Raw genomic sequence first — 17,302 nt, forward strand, 5'->3', positions numbered from 1 at the left:
AAGAGCCACATCCGTCTTACAGGGGCCGCTTGAGCGAGGTGACCTTCACAGGGTTGGGCCGGGTGGCCCCGGCGTGGGTGGGGGTCCAGGCGGGGAGTCCACGGAGCACAGGACAGACTCCAGGCCCCGAGGAGACGTGCTGGCTATGGCTGGGAGGCCACAAGACGGGCTCCGGAGCAGACGCCCGCTGGGACGCTGTACCACCACCTATGCTGTGCAGGCCTGGGCAAGTCCCTTGACCTCTCTGTGCCTCAGTCTGTGCTTCTGCAAAACACAGACAACGGCGCACCTACAGGGCTGTTGCGCAGGTTCCGTGAGTGAATCCGTGCAGAGCACTAGAACAGTGCTGGGTACGAAGCCAGCATGACATACGGCACGATGGTATCTTTATCACCATCACCACCATCGTCGCATCGTCACCAGCAGCATCTTTGCCATCGCTATCATCGGCCTCAGCCTCTTCCCTCACATCACCTGAACAGCCCTTGGAGGCGTCTAGCCCCCCCCAGAGGGTCTGGGCACAGACACCTCTCACCTGACAGTGCCCTGCTCCCCTACAAGCACCTGCTCAGGAGGTCTGGAGAACTTGGCCTCCATCACCAGGCCTTTCTTCCAGAAACCTGGGCAGCCACTTGCTCGGGTGGGGCTGCTTGTCACCCTCCAGAATCGGGAGACGCAAATCAACACGGTCATTCGACAGCAACAGAAATGTGCCTTTTTCTCATCTCAGTGCGAACGTAATTACCGCCTCACGGCGGAGCTTAGGGGAAGGCCGCTGGCCTTCCATTTCTCAAACAAAGGCATGAAAGATTCATGGGCGGGGAAACTTGACGCTGAGCCCCCGGCTCCCATCAGCTGCTCCAGCACCTGGGCCTGGCCCAGAGGTGCCCACGGGGAGTGGAGAGGAGAGAGGCGGGGAGCCGGGGCAGGGTCTCTCCTGCTCACGTGGGGCCCAGAGGCTGTCCTGGGCCCTGTCCTGGATGAGGATGCTGAAAGTCCTCCCCGTTCCAGCTTCCCACTCAGTGCCCCACTCTATCTTGCGAAGCAGGAGGCGTGTGGTGTGGTCCACAGTCTGGGGTACCGCCTCTGGAGGTCCAGCTTGCAGAGCTGCCCGGGGGCAAAGGAGAACCTTACTACTTCTCACCAGTCTGGCACTCACTCCGGAAGGGCACTGTTGCTCGCAAAGGCCCAAGCAGCTGCAAACCAGAAAAATCAGCAGGGTCCACGGTCTACGTGGGGGTGGAAGGCAACGGAACATTCTATGCAGCTCACTTGAGCGTGGAGGCAGAAACTCAGACTGTCTGAGCTGCTGGACAGTTAGTGCTGACCCCACCTGGACCGGACCCATGCGCCCTGAGGTGTGTCCATGCACTTTCCATGTGCCCTGGGGACACCCGAGGAATCCTCGCTGTGGTTGTTCTCCCTGGGCACGCCATCATGGCTCACGCGTGCGTGTGCATGTTGCGACGCGTGTCAGGGTGTGCTCTGGGCCTCTGTCACGTGAGCGCCTGGGCATCCTGTCCAATGGGTGTCCCACCGCACGCCACGTGTGCACCCAGGGGACCTGACAGAGCCACCTGTCCCCATGCGTGTGGCCGTGCCGACAGCTCGTCTGTGCTTAGGGCTCTCACCCTCCCGTAGCCCCTCACGGGTCTCACTGTGCCTGCTGGCACTGCTTCTGAAGAACCTGGGGGAGGGAGCGGCTGCCTTTCCGCCTGCGTGGGTGTCCCTCCTCCGTGGAGAAGGACATGAGGGTACTCCCCTCCATCGTGCTGCACGCACTCCACGGGGGTTCAGAACGCACGCCCAGTAAGCAGGGCAAGCTAAACAAGGGGCCGTGGACAGGCTGGGCACTGGGGCTGGGGCGCCCCAGTCATGTGAGTGAGCACCACCAATGCAGGGCCATGCCTCGGGACCCCATGGGCAGGCAAGGGTGCCAGGAGTGGGGTGGGGGCCGCAGTCTCCTCCGGGGCGGCCACAGGACCAGCTGGGTGACCGTCTCAAGTGCTGAATGGCACCGCAAGTGTGGGTCACACGACACAAGGCGGGAGCTGTCCAACCAGTGCTTGCCGTGGTATTAGCCCATTACACGGACAAGAAAGTGGAGACTCAGAAGCTAAAGGGACTTGCTTGCAGTCGTGTGGCCCAGAGGCAGGAGCCAAGCACTAGGACCTGGGGGTCCGCTGGGCCGGCAGGGCAGGCAGGACAGAGGCGTCCCTGCATCCCAGCAGCGGGAGGCCTGGGACGGTATGGGGGGTGAGGTTGACGGCACATTTGCTCACTGAGGTTACTTCTGTACAACTCAGGTGCCACCACAGCCCCACCTGCGTACAGACGGGGAAACGGAGGCAGAGTAGGTGAGTGGGTGAGGGGGCTCTGGAACCCATGGTCTCCATCTGACCCCTCTGGTCAGGACCCCAAGCCGGGGACGCCCTCATGGCAGCTGGGACAGGGCTGGGTATCACACAGTATCACCCTGCAAAGGGCTCCGGGCCACTGTGGCCCAGAAAGTCACAGCGAGCCTGATTAATTATGCACGATAGCTGGATGGGGACCCTGAAAATCCCATTCTTGTTTACTCAGCTAATTCACTTTTATGAGTAGTTAGGCTTTAAAGCAAAACAAAGCACTAATTACCCAATTAACGAGCAATTAAGTTACTGCAGCCTAATAGCCCGAGTGCGGACGGCCTCCACGGGCTGATGGTGAGCGAGACCCACTTAGCGGAGACGCGCAGCTGGAGCTGCGCAGGCGCGCGTGGGAGGGGGGAGGCGGGGCCACGTTCCCTGAGCAGGGGGGTCATCGAGGGCGGGGCTGCCTCCCCTAGGCCGCACCCCTAGGCAGCCCCGCGCGGCCCCTCACGGCCAGGAGCGGCGGGAGGGAGCCCCAGGCTGTTCCCGCCCAGGGAGTCTGCGTCTCGGGTGCAATGGGGAGCTCCGGGCGGCCTCCCATCTGGAGGCCTCCTCACGGGCAGCGGCGGGCAGTGGGCTCTTTGGGGCCCTGAGAGACAAGTGGGCTGGCGTTCTGTCTCCTGCTCCCAGGCCTCCTTGGAGACCTGGCTGGGAGCAGTCACCAAGGTGACAAGTGTGGGGCCTGGTGGCAGCCTGGGACCATCCCTGAGCCCCAAGTCTGAGCTGAGGCAGGAAACGCGGCAGCTTCTGAGCAGCCAACTGCGCGAGCCCACATCAGCGAGGAAAGTCCGGGCCACAGGGCGCCAGGCAGATCCAGCACCCGGTCAGAGGGGAAGCCAGACCCCAAGCCTCTGAATCTCAAGAGGACCCGGGGCAACATTCTGATCCTTCCACTGCTTGGCCCATGACCCACCTGCTGCCCCTGGACAGAACCCAGACAGCGCAGGCCTGGAACAAATTCATGGATGGACGGATGCCTGGATGGACGGATGGAAAACTTAGCGTGGTGCACCCAGTACCCACGTGGAGCAGGCAGGGGACAGATGCCCGGATGGACGGATGACTGAACGGAGGCATGACCTGGGCTCTGACCGCCGATGTCTGAACTGTCCTGTCCTCCTCCCGCTCCTGATGCAGGGTCTCAAGGGGATGGCACTCCTGAGGGATTCTGGGTTTCCCAGCGGGGGCCAACCTACACCACCACTGTGCAAAACACAAATTACTTTTAATATTCCCTCGTTGCAGTTCTCGAGGGATCTCGAGGAGATCTCGAGGAGAGCCGGGCGTTGTTTCGTGGGATAGTTTGTCTGAGATCGCCTACCAGGGCAGAGGATGCTCGGGTGGTGCCCCAGGGTGGTGGCAGCATTGGGGACACTGCTGCCTGTACGGACCGAGGCCTGGCGCCCCGGTTGCTGCCTGCTCTTGGTCGCCATCTCCCGTCGTAGCCGGGGTGGCCCTGTCCCTCTCGGGAGTCCGAGCCCCAACAGGGCCAAACCTGCCTGCCCGTGCACCCCGCTGCGCCCCGCACTGGGCCCCTCTGTTCCCACCGGCAGCTCCTTCTCCCCACAGGTGTCGAGGGCCCCTTGCTAACCCTGCCTCCCCTACCTGCAGGCCACGTTGTGAGCGTAATAACGCACGTACGCGCGTGCCTGCACACTCACGCTGACACACACACACACACACACACACACACACACACACACACGTCCCCGTGGAACACCCTCCCCCAGTGTGCTCAGTGGCACCTCTGGACCCCGGCCCGACAGCCCCTCCACGTTCTCTCCCTGTCCCGCTGTCCCATGGCCCCCATGAGAGCGGGGGTTCCTGGGCTTCCTCCAATCCCCTGACCACAGGGCCTGGAGCCGCCCCCCGCCCGCACTAAGCGCTCAACAAACACCTGGGATGGCAAACAGCCCCACCTCACGATCAGGTCCCTGCTCGCCTCTCCCGAGCCTCAAGGGGATGGCGGGGACCCTCTGCTCCCGCCTCGGGGGCCTTGCCAGTCCCTCAGGTCCGTGTCTTCCTCCGTGCCCACGGCCGGCACAAACCCCCTCTTCCTGTCCCTCGTTAGCGGCTCCCCCGCCAGCCCTCGCGGGGCTGGCATCATTAACGAGCCCGTGTCAGAGAAGAATAAAAGATGGGCCGCAGCCCCGCCGCACACGGCTGACCTTTCGCGGCGTCGACTGTATTAATATATTCTCGTGTTGTCAGACTCAAAGCGCTAACTGCCTCATGAATTATTTATCAACACAAAAAGTCTCAACCAGAACAGCGTTAACATTAATTCCTAACCTCCTGTGCCCTCGCAGCCCCGCGTGTCCCACATAATTGAATCTCCCAGAGGCCCGGCCTGTCGCCCTCCCTCCAGCCACGGCTCCCGCGTGTGTGGCTGCCGCCCGGAGGCGTCCTTGTGGGCCTGTGCAGAGAGTCTGTGTCCGGCCTCTGGGGGCAGGGCTGGGGCCTGGTCACGGGGCAGACGGGAGTCCCAGGACTCGGCACCAAACTGCCCCGGGGCAGTTACGCGCTCAGTGGCTCCGAGCAGGGTCCCGGGCAGAAGGCGGACCCTCCCGGGCACCCGCCTGGAGGCCGGACGCAGGAACGGGCAACCGAAGCGCAGGGCCTGGCAGAGGCGGGAAGCCACGGTGACCTACAGCTGAAGGGAGGGCAGGGGCTGCCCGCACCCCAGGCCAGGCGGGCAGGGAGTGTGCCAGCCTCCCTGCCCCTCTGAGGTGTCCCGCGTGCTGGGGGGGGGGGGGGGGTGTGACGTAGGCAGGGCACAGGCACGGGGGCTGCAGTGGCCCCCACAAGCCTTCCTGGAGTCCACACCATGTGTAGTCCCAGCCAAGAGGACACTGCAGAGTGACCATAGTGTCCGAGGCTCACACTCCCCCGGCCAAATGTCCCCAAGTGGCCCGAGTGGGTGCCCTGGAGTCCACAAGGCAGCGAGGGGACAGCTGGAACATGTGTGGCCCGTGACGGGGCCTTCCCTACAGAGAGCAGGTAGGAAGATAGACTCTGCGAGGCCTGGAGTTTTTGGGGACGGGGTGCAGGGGACACTCGGGATGGCTTCTCCTAGCAGTCCCTGCAAACTGACCGGGGCAGGCTCCAATCCGTGGCCCACCCGTGTGCCAGACCCCCACCTGCCCAGTTAGGGGTGTTCTGTCAGCTGCTCCCCGAGGCCGGAGGGCTGGGCACCTGCCCTCAGGCTCTCCCCCTGTAGTGGGGCCGAAGCCTCTTTTATGCGCCTGTTGCCAGTTTGAAATATGACAGTGGGGGAGGAAGTTTTAAAGACGGTTGGAAAACGTCACAGAGACAAGCCAGTTTCTCACAAACGTACGCTCTCCCGACACTAAACCCGGCCCTTGCTCTGACAGAAGCACGAGGGCCGTGACACAACTGTGTGACCCCCGAGGCACAGACAACTGTGCTCAGGGTTCCAGGCCCCCAGCTGGAGGGCCCTGATGCCTCCCAGAACCCAGTCCCCTCTTGCCGACAGCGCCCCACCCCTCATGGAGCCATCTGCCCAGAGAAGTGCCAATGGGCTGCACGCGTTTGGGCTGCTGGGACAAGCCTTGCCTGAAGCCGGCACCCCTTTTGGCCCCATGAGCTGGCTAGGCCCCCTCAGCTTCCACGTGGCCCTTTCCTTCTAGCTCTCTGTCCGGACCTTGACCTTGCCCCCCGCCTGGCACCCCGTGCTTGCCCCTCTCTGAGTGAGGGTCTCCTACCGGTGGCCAACACTGTGTGAAAGCACCTGTCGGGTCTGCTTTCTCCTGCCGTCTGCCCAGAAGGGCAGGCACCAGAGATCTGCCCTGCTTGCACCCTCGGTGCGGGGGAGCTCCCGGGGCCACCGTCACGGACGCGCAGAGCTCCAGAACCGTGCGCACTCGGAGATGGCACGGGAACAGCAAACACTTTCTCTGTCTCTGTGGCCCTGTAGGGCTCCCGCCCTGGCCCTCTCCCAGAGAACACTGAGGCCCCCAGCCCCGGGGCAGCATCATGCTCCTCCCCTGCAGTGCAGACCCTGGCCTGACCTTACCCAGCTGGCCCTTCCCTCTAGGACAGGGCTCTGTGGCGCTGTGGAGCGCGGGGAGGAATGCGAGCAGGGGCCGTCCCTGTCCCCCATCACGGCGCGCAGGAGCCACACGTGACCCTTGCAGGCAGCTCTGGCGCGGCCCCAGCAGGACGGCAGGTGCTGATGGCAGGTGCTGCCCACGGCACCAGGTCCCAGGGCTGGGGGCAGAGGCGCTCATGGCCGTCCTGGGCTGTGCTGCCCTGACCCGACGGTGACCGACCAGCTCAGCACACACGCAGCACTGCTCCGTGAGTGGGGGTGGCGGGCAGAACACTGGCGGTGGTGGGGGTGGACCCTCCAGGGGGACTGTTCCTTCCCACCTCCAGCATCTGGCAGGACAAAGGAGTGGGGGTGGGAAGTTTCTCTGTCCAGCAGGGTGAGTCCCCAGAAACCCGGGAAGGGGAGGGCATGCAACCCTGGTGTGCCTGGGGCACACCCTGCCCTGGCTAGGCTGACCTCACCTGGGACAGCAGAGCAAGGGGACCAGGCCCAGGCTACCTGCAGAAAATGGCCACAGAGAGACGAGGTACAGAAATGTGCCCACGTGACTGTCCAGGCAGGTAGAACCTGTCAGACACACACAGTTACCTTCAGAACCTGCTCGTACAAGATAAAGTCGGAGATTGAGGGCCCTCCCCTCTACCCGGGCACCCCTCCCCCTCTACCCCGGCACCCCCTCTGCCCGTATCTTTCCTAAGACCGTTCGCCAGCAACTAAACTACTGGGTAGGTCGCCTGTTCATCATTTCATCCTCTGTCCTGTCCTTGCCCTACCTGGGAGTGCACAGCACTTCACTGCCCTGCCCCCTTCCAGGAACATCCTGCTACCTGGCTCCGGGAGTGGGGCCTGCAGCCCTGGGGCACAGGAAGGGAGCTCGGGAGCAGAGGCCCCTAAGGCCACGCCCCTCCCGGTGCCCCATCCACAGACTGCACAGCAATAAAGGGCCAGCCTGGCTGTTCTGGGTCAAACCCTCATCAGCTTCCACATCAGGGTCGGCTTCCCCGGGAACACAATCTTGGAGGTACCCTAGGGCCACGTTCGGAATCTCACAACCAGCCTGAGAAAGTGGCCCTGCCCAGCTGGGGCTGATACCCCCTGACCCAGCCGGGCTGAAGCGCGGGGTGACAGGCGCCCGGGACACAGGGGCTCTTCACCCACCCACAGGGAGGGGCCTCCGTGTTCTACCAGCTGGACACACGTGGGCCACGGCTGCACCCCAGGGCCCTAGGCAGTGGGCTGAGTGAATGAAGGGTGGGTAGACAGTGGATCCTCTGAAAAGAGACACCAGGCACTGGCTGGGGCTGCGTCACAGGGAAGGACACTGTGCTCAGTGCACACCCCCACCGTCCCCGCCGTCCCCCGAGCAGCGGCTCAAGGACTGCCCTGTGCTCAGAGGTCGTTAGGAGAACGCAGCTCCCTGACTCCAGGGACAGGCTGACTGGTTTTTATTGCTTTTGTACAAATTACGGCCGCTCAGAAGTGGCCCAAGGAGCAGGGTGATGGATGTCGTAAACCTGCCTCGTAAAGACACAGCCCGCGCTGTTCGGGGCCGGCCACTCCTGGGGAGCGAGCAGGTCTCAGGACGGCTTGGGACACCCCGGGCACCTCTCCGCCAGCTCCCCCAAAGAGGACAGCCGGCCGGGGTTCCGCTGCACGTGTCCGCCCACCCTCCAGCCATCTGACACCTCACTGGGACCCAGGTCCACCCCATCTCATGCTACACCCCACCTTTAACCACAGGTGGCCCTGGCTCGAGGAGGCAGAGCCGGCAAGCGGCCTGCATGCACCGGTCAGTTACCTCGAGCTCTGTCCCTGGTCCCCGGGGGGGGGGGGGGGGGCCACCTGCTTGGCCCCAGCAAGCACAGGGCCCACCTGGACTCAGCACCCGGAAGGCACGACGGAGGGCGGGACACCACGCACAGAGCCAGGAGCTACCACCACTGTCCCGGGAGGAAGTGGTGGCCCAAGGCCACAGGGGGACCCCACGCGTGTGCTGAATCACACACACGTGGCCCTCCGTGTGGCCCTGCTGCTGTTTTGGCCGGAGCTCGGGTCAGCCTCATTCACAGCCACACAGGGCCCGGCACGCTGCAGGCACTCGCAGACGTCGGCTGCAGGCGCTAGCTGCCTCGTGCACGCGCACGCCTGTCTTCGCCGGCACAGACCTGCTGCGCCCCCGCCCCCGGGGAAGGAGAGGCCGGGTCGGAACGGGTGAGGGGTGCGTGTGCCCATCAGCCTGTGTCCGCTCACAAAGCGTGGGCACCCTCCTGCCGAGGAAGGGGGCCTCGGTCCTGCCCGTTGAGTCCAAGTGGCTCTCTGGTGACAAGAGAGGGTGTGGAAGCCACACCGCCGACACTGCCTCCTCCCGGCTCTCGCTAAGGCGCCCTAATGCTGTGAGGAGGCCGAACCGGCCCACGCGGGGGGCCACACAGGGAAGCCCACAGCGGGGGAGCGGAGGCCCAGGCAAGGGAGTGGTCTTTCCACACTGAGCCCCTCCGGGCTTCCTCAGCAACTGACGGGCACCGGCCCGCCGCCAGCTGGGGCCCTGCCAGGTGCTCTCAGGTCTGCCTGGCTGCCCAGGCACTGAGGTGAAGGGGACAGCCTGGGGCACAGCACAGTCCGAGGCAGCCTCCCCCCACGGCCCGGCCCGCGGCAGGAGGTGCTGAGACCGGCGGTCAGTAGCCCAACCAAAGTCTTACAGTCAGTTTCCAGAAATCCCCCCAAGGCGATCAGGCCAAGCGGGCTCGTTCCACCCTGCGTGAGGGGCTACTGCCCTGGCAGGTCTAGCAGGTGGGGCGCTACTCAACCCAGATGAGCCGGCTCTCCCACACACACCCCTCCCCTCCCGGCTGCCTGGCCTGGCAGACACCCCTTCCTCCCCATCCTGCCCAGAGTCCAATTAGAGCCTCGCCTGGACCCTCCTGCAGGTGGGGACCCCTCCCGCAGCAGCGGCCGCCCCGCGCCTCTTCACTCACAGAGGTGGGCCCCTCCCACGGCAGGGCCGTGGCCCCGGGGGCTCCCGGTGCCACTGGCGTGGTGCAGACGCCTCCCCTGCCGCACCACGTTCACCTTCCTACCGCCTTCGCACCGCTGCGCTCACCGCCTCCACCTGGGAGTGGTACTTACCTGCTCTTGTCACTGTCTTCTCCGCGGCACCGTGAGGCCCGCGGGGCAGGGACACTGGCCATTCGGTTCCTTCCCAGCACCAGTGACGGGTGCAGAACAGACTATAAACGCTCGTCGAGGGGGGACAACGCGCAAGCACCTTTGTGGGCCGGGAGAATCGCCCGAGCCCGAGCCCGAACCGAGGGCGGAACAGGCTTGGGAGCCCCAGCGGGCGGGGGGCGGGGCCGGCGAGCGAGGGGCGGGACAAGGTGCCGGGCAGACGGCTCCCTCTTGATGGTGACAGACCAGAGCAGGCCTGGCCCGCCGGCTGCGCTCCGCGTCTCGGCTGGGCCCCTCAGTGGGTACCTGGGGGGGCTCTCTGACCCCCCGCGCCTCAGTGTCCTCACCTGGAGGTTGGGGGGGGGGTCATCGCCATGGCAACAATGTCCACCACGGAGAGACCTGAGACCTGCCTGGCTGATGGCCTCACCTGTCGGGGCTCTGCCAGGCCCCCCATACCTCTGTGAGCACAGACCCCTTCCAGAACATTCTGAGCACCGACCACCACACTCACTCGGGATGCAGAGGGCAGGGCCGGCCTCCCGGCCTCAGTAGCCATCTGGACCCTCGCTTCTCTCTAATAAAGGAAACCCCAAGTCCCTGCTGGGGAGGGAGATGGGTCATCATGCTCTCAGTTGCAAGCAGCCAAACTGAGAGAATTTCTTTCCAACTAATTTCATGGCACTAGCATCTGATGGTGAGCCGGGGAGGCTGCACCAAGCTTTCGGGACAGGAGCTGTTGAGGATGGGCAATAACTGGGGATTCGCTGGGGTTAAGAACCTCACAGAATTAAGCCCCTTTAAGTCCAGTCTATAAGCACCTAGTGCAAGGACGCTGTCAGGGATGGGCAAAGACGGGCACGAGCCCTGCTGAGGCCCCAACTGCAGACACACCCGAGCGGCAGGGGCCACGGGTCACACACAGGCACGTGTGGCCCGCCTGCAGTCAGCCACACACAAACGGGACGCATCTGTGCCACACCTGGCACTTACACACGGCTCACGGAGAAACACGAGACACCTCTAGGTGCTGGTGTGCACAGCCACACGGAGAGACCACCTGCCAGACACATGTCAACACACAGGGGGACGTGGCACACACCCTCCTCTCACCGAGAGCCACACGGAGCTGCACACAAGGCAAGGGCACGCAGAAGCCACACGACCTACCCACTGAAACGCCACGCACACGCCCGCACACGCACACGCTCAAGGGTCCAGGGTCGTCCCATGACACACACACCCTCACATGTATGCGCTCAAGTGCCCAGGGTCCCATGATGCACACACACAAGCTCAAGAGTCTAGGGTCCCATGGCACACACCCGCACACGCACACGTGTCCAGGGGTCCCATGTTGCTCATGCCCACACACGCACACACTCAAGTGTCCAGGGTCCCATGACGCACACACCCGCACACACACACACGCCTAAGTGTCCAGGCTCCCATGGCGATGCCCGGATCCAGAGGCAGGGCTGCAACCCCTCTGCCCACTCCAGCTGGCCCAGCCCTCACACCCCTGGCGGGCATTGCCAGCACCACAGACGGCCCTGAGGGCCCGAGGCACGCAGAGATCTGGGTGCTGAACTCACTGTGTTTTCCAGGCCTGGGCCTGGCCACCCACCCGCCCCACTCTGCCTGCTCCTGCTGGACGAGGGTCACCTGGGTCAGTTCCGGCTCCCCGGGGCCAGAGACACCTCTGCTTTGGGGAGGATGGGGCCAACCACCCACACCCTGCAGGGCCCACAGGCACGTGCCAGGGACCAACACACACACCCACTCACACCCGGGCCTAGTGCACACATCTGCACGTCCCAGGGCCTGGCGTGCACACACAGGAACCCCCACGGCCCCAGCAGCAGGCGGAGCCTGTCCCTGCCGCCACCTGTCACTCCCGTGCAACAGCCGTGCGGGGTTAAGTTGCAAGCAGCTGGCACCTTAATTATGGGTTCTTCTCCAGGAAACATTCAAAAAAGCTCTTTGGGGAGAAGACCGTGAATGACGCACGCAATCTGGGAGCAGAAGGGCTGTCCAGTGGCTTGGCAAGGAAGCTCAGGGCAGGGAGACCCCAGCAGCCCAGGGGGACTTGGACATAGAAGGAGGCTCCAAATGGGGCATCCCTGGGCCTAGCCTCTCTAGGGGGCCCTCTGGGACCAGCCCACATCCCTCACCTCGCCTGCTGGTGGGGGTTCTGGTCCCTCGCTCTCTCCGATCCCGACCACAGCACGTTACTGCCAGCTGCCCCCATACCACAGGCCCACTGGCCCTGTCCCTCACCGGAGCCCAGTGCCTGCACAGCTCCTGGTCAGAGGCTGCGTGCTCAGCGTGGTCACCTCTGAGAGTGGCTGGGACGTGGGGACTGCCCAGGCCCGTGGGAGGAGGAGGCTGTCACCCGTGGCTGTGACTGGGGGCAAGGGAGTCACGGCTGCCTGAGGAGGGCAGGGTTCCCCCAGAGAGACGCCCCTCTGGTGTCTGGATGCGACCGCCCCCCAGAAGCGTACGGCCCTCGTGGGCAAAGCTGGGAAGCACCACACCTGATCCGGGTCGGAACCCGAAGGCACAGCCGCCCGGGCGGCAGACCCTGAGTCGGATGGCCGGGGGTCAAGGGAGGGCCAGGGGTGCGGGGTGGCCCCTGCCACACAGCGAGTCAGCGGGTTGACGACACCCTATAAAAAGCCGCTGTGATTTATGTAACCAGCCCAGCAGGCCCTGGAACTCTGGAACTCGCAGTAAATCAGGGGCTGCAGCGATGAGGCGGGCGGAGCCCCGGCCCCGCCCTCCAGTGAGCCCAAAGGGCCGTAAATCTGCAGAAATGGCTTTTACGGAGCTCTGGGTTTTATGGTGTCATTAACGTTCCTCCTGACACTTAAGGGGAAACGAAACGAAGTCGTGAGGACCGGGCAGGGGCTGCTCCCCTGGACCAGGGGCAGAGTGGGGGTCCCCACACAGCTGGAGCCATTCGGCAAGGCCAGCCCCTCCTGCCCTTGGCCCCGAGCAGAGCCAAGGCCAGAGGGCTGCCTGCCAGCTCGGCTGTGGTGCGGGGAGTCGAGTCCCCGGGGGAGGGGGGAGCAGTCACTCAGGCCCCAGGGCCCTTCACTCCAACTGCTTCCTGGCAGGCCTCCAGAGGCAGGGTCTCCCCCGCCCCTACTCCCTGAGGAGGTCTCTCCAGGGCAGGGCCCTGAGCGGGCGTGATGTTCCCTCCCCATCTTGGCGGCTCTGGCCCCACCCCAGCCCGGTACCAAGTTACCCCCCAGCCCCGCTGCAGGGCCAGGACCATCCTGACATCTCTCCAGCCCCAGGGGAAGCATTCGGGACAGTCGGGGGCTCCAGGGAGATGTGGCATGCAGGGCACAGACGGCAGAGGAGAGGCGACGGACTTACCGAGTAGCCCCGGCCGGAGACCGCCTGTGCAGAGCTCTGTGCGGAAGGAAGGACAGTCAGTGAGAGGGTCAGGGCCCCAGAACCGCTGCCCACCCCGCCCCCAGGACCACTCCCTCCACCCAGGACCTGAGCCTTCGGAGCCCCCGTCCCTGGGTGCAGATGCCGTGACTCCAAGCTGCAGGGGAGGGTAGAGCAGAGCATCACGGAGCCCCAGGAGCCTGGTGCTGTGCCTGAGCACCGAACTCTCCTCAGGAGACTCGGATTCCCCGCGTGCCCTCAGTGATGGGCTCCGCCCTCCGGCACATGTCCAAGAGGCCCCCCCACCCCCTTTCACAGCTTGTAGCCTCGGGAATGCGGGGAGGCAGGCCCCTCCTGGGGCCCAGTCTGCAGCCCCACGACCCTGTGTCCAGGCTGGCCTGGTCCTTACCACCCCCAGCCTCCCAGGGTCCTGGCAAGGGAGCTGGACCGGTAGCCTCGGGGTCAGGGAAGTGAGAGTTCAGGACCAGCTGTGCCTGGAGGCCAGCGGCCACGCAGGGAGATCCCCGAGGGTGACCCCAACAGAACTTGACGGAGCGTGGGGCAGCCGCGTGGGGAGGCGCGTTCCAGGAGTACACAGGCTGGCAGGATGGGGGACAGGGCACAGGAGAGGGCGGGCCGGGGGGACGTGGGGTAGGTGTAGCGCGTGTGCGAGGGGCGCGTGCGCGGCAGGCCAGGCAGGCTGGCTGGAACCCGCACACCAGGGTCCAGAGCGCGCTGCAGGGGACGGGGGACGCGGGGGGGGGGGGGAACCTGACTGCAGATTCCTCGGGGAGGGTGGGTGAACACGGGGGAAGCGAGGTCCCCTCCTAGTGCAGCCCAGCCTGCACCGCTTTGCACAAAGCAGCCTCGGCTGGGGCTCTGGGACCCTTCCTAGCCCCGGCAGGCCCTTGCCAGGTCCTGGGGGAGGGCCACCCCCAAGCCCCGCTAACGGGGCGGGGGCGGGCGGGGTGCTGTTGACTGCCCTGGAGCCTGTGCCCTCAGGGCCGCCCCTACTGTGCTCAGAATCCGTCTTCACTGGTCCCGCCAGCAATTAGAGTCCGAAGTAGGGCAGCCCTGGGCCCCAGACAATTACCAGCCTATCTTCCCATCTTGTGGCGACAAGCTTCTCAGAGCTGGGCAATTAGGCCCTCCTCCAGGCCTCCCCCTGCTGGCCGCGCCCCCCCACCCCCGCCCCTTTTGAGATGATAATGAGAGAGGCGAACTCCATTCAGTCACCCAGAAACCAGGCCCTGGCCGCCCCGCATCTGCAGCTGAGGGTCCAGGAAGACAAAGGCCTCTGGGAGGGGGAGGGGCTTCCTCCAGGGACCCCCATCCCCCTGTCCCCATCCCAGTTCCTGCTGTGCCCCCCCACCCCCTCCTCCAGGTGGCTGTGGCCAGGGAGCCAGGGAGACCCAGGAGGGTGCCCAGACCCCTACTGCCTGCCAAGTCCCAAGTGCAATCTCTGCGTGTGGCCAGGGTCGCCCCCATACTATGCCTGAGGCCCGGGGACACCGTCTGTCCCCCAGATCAGGCACTGAGTGTGCCTCCGCGGGGCACCGTGCTCCCAGGGGGCCCGAGGCTGCCTCAGCAGCAGAAGCATCTCCCACCGCTGTCCCCCCACAGACCCGCCTCCCTGCCCACCACCTGCCCAGCCTCACCCGCGGGAGAGGGCGGCCCCGCGGAAGAGGGGCCTCCCCTGCGGCTCCTGCTGGGGCCTAATCGGCGTTCCTCATTTAAACCCCTCCTAGTGGGGAAGTCCTAATTAGCGAGAAATCACGTTTTAATGAAGGCAAAATGCTAATTGCAAAGGCAAAGCCCTCTCGTGAGCCTCTCGGGGTCCTAAGCACGCAGCCTGCAGCGTCTGCTGAAGGTGGGGGGCACCCAAGAGACTCGGGAGCGAGCGGCTGAGCAAGTGGCTGGGGCACTCACGTCACTGAGCTGGTCCCGAGAACTGCTCCTCCGGGAGCTGGTGGCTTCGTGGAAGCTGTCATCCCCACTGTGGCGGTCGCCCCCTCTGGACGCTGTGGCCTTCATCTGGGGACAGGGAGAGGCAGGCTCAGCAAACACAGACCCACCCTCTGCCTGTGGGCTCCTCACCCCTGTCCTGCCCTGCTCACCCACACAGGGTCCCTGGCCACCACCCAGGGCGAGGGCAGCAGGGACAGAGCTAACCATTTACTACTCAGAATGGAGAGAAACACCCAGAAGAGCAAGCGCCAGCCCCGTCCCCTTTCCCGGAAACCGCGGGCCATCCTGCCCCATCTCACTACACCAGGGAGCTGGTCACCGGGCCTCCACGACAGACCAGGGCAGCTCACCCACCCTCTCTGCGTCCGCGCCCACCACGGCGGTCCCAGGGCACCACCAGCTGGGTGTGTGCGGGCCACGCCCCACCGCGGGACCCCGGCCAGGCCTAGACCTCCCTGCGCCTCAGGCAGACAGCACCCCGCGGCAGGACGGCTGCTTTGTCATACGCTGTCCAGCGTCCCGTCCCCCCCCCCCCCGCCCCCGCCCCGGCCTGTGGTGCTCAGCTCTCTGCTTCTCCCCCAGAAGCCCTGATGAGACGTTTGTGCCCACTTTACAGAGGACCGAACCAAGCCCCGAGAGGCTAAGGAGACCCGGGATTTTCGCTCCTATTTTTTTTTGCTTGGAAACAACGTCAAACCTCACAGAGCCGTGGCAATGAAGACATCACAGCCCCGACCCTGACCTCCTACAGCCCCGAACCATCTGGCCCAGCTTTCCTGGGCTCCTGACTGCCCTCTCAGCCTCCCTGACTCGCTAGCCGGGGTCCGCCGTCCCACCACCTCCCTACCCCTCCAGCCTCCCGGTTCTGGAACATCCCGGCAGCCCTGTCCTCTGTGTCAGTGTGTGGGACACACGCTGACCGCACCTCGTCTGCGTGCCTGGTGGTTCACCATCCGGCCCACCCCTCCCCCTGGTGCTGTTCAAGACCCTGTGGGACAGTGTGGGGACGCCGCAGGGCATGTGAACGTCCTACCCTCCTCTTTGCCTCCAGGCCTCCCAGCCCAGTACCGGCGCCCTCCAGGAGCCCTCAGAACCCGCCTCACGACCAGGGTCAGGGGGCCCTGGCCAGGACCCAGAGCCTACAGCCGGCCCTCTCGTCTCAAGCACCCTCCAGCCTGGAGACCCCGACTGGGCCAAAGGTCAGGACAGGACTGCAAGGTGCACTGTCTATGCTCTGAAATACTCCTGAGTCCCAGGGAAGCTCCCTCAGGCCTGGGCCCCTCCTCCTGCAGACCCCACGCCAGGCTCAGCCTCTCTCAAGTCTTCTCCTCAGAGCCCTGGCCTCCCCAGGGCCACCCCAGGTCCCACGATGGGGGTGCAGCCCCCCAAAGCCACAGGCCCCATGCTGTTGGCCAACAGAGCGTAAACGACAAGACAGAACTAGTATCCACAAGCCAGAGCCTGGGGCCCAGGCCCGGGCCCAGGGGAGGCCCAGCCTCGCCAGCAGCCTCCCACCCTCCTTCCCCGAGCCAGGCCGAGGGCAGGGTCCTAGCCCCACCCCAGGCACGAGCCCCCGCCTGCCCTGCTCCATGCTGCTCAGCTGGGCAGTGAATGTACAGACCCTGGGCCAGAATGGCTTCCTCTGACTGTCGGCAAGCCTCAGTTTCCTCACCTGTGAAATGGGGAAGCCAACGGAGTCCCTCACACGTGCGGGGGAGGGTGGGGGCGGAGGGTGTGGGGGGTGGAGGAATCTGTCAGCCTGGGCCCAGGGCCAGCCCCGAGAAGCCACCAGGTGTCACTGTTGTCACCTGCAGGGCTCTAACTGCCCTGGACCCCAGGACAGACAGGGGACCCTCCTTTCTGCCTTGTTTGGGGGAGCCTCTCTAAGAAGCCAAGAGCCATAGTCCAGTGCTTCTCAAAGTGGGGTCCCTGGGCCTGCAGCATCAGCAACACCTGGGAACTTGTCAGGAATGCAAATACACATTTCCAGGTCCCACCCCAGGCTTACTGAATCTGAAACGCAAACCGTGTGCCATCAGGCCCTGTGGGAGACTCTGGTGTGGATCCAGCTGAGACTCATGGCCCTGATCATTAGTAATCACCCCCATGAGCCCGACACTCAATGCTGGGGGATAGCAGTTCAGGTTAGCTCGGGTCAGGGTCCCTGCCCCAGAAGAGAAGAGCTGAACCCTAAGACACTACAGGGACAGGAAAGGACCAACACAGGGCTGTCACATACAGTTGCGAAGGCTGTTCACTGCACAAGTACAACTGGTTAGGGGAA

This window comes from Herpailurus yagouaroundi, unplaced genomic scaffold (assembly GCF_014898765.1).
Source record: "Herpailurus yagouaroundi ecotype Mexico unplaced genomic scaffold, PumYag 437, whole genome shotgun sequence".
NCBI lineage: Eukaryota > Metazoa > Chordata > Mammalia > Carnivora > Felidae > Herpailurus > Herpailurus yagouaroundi.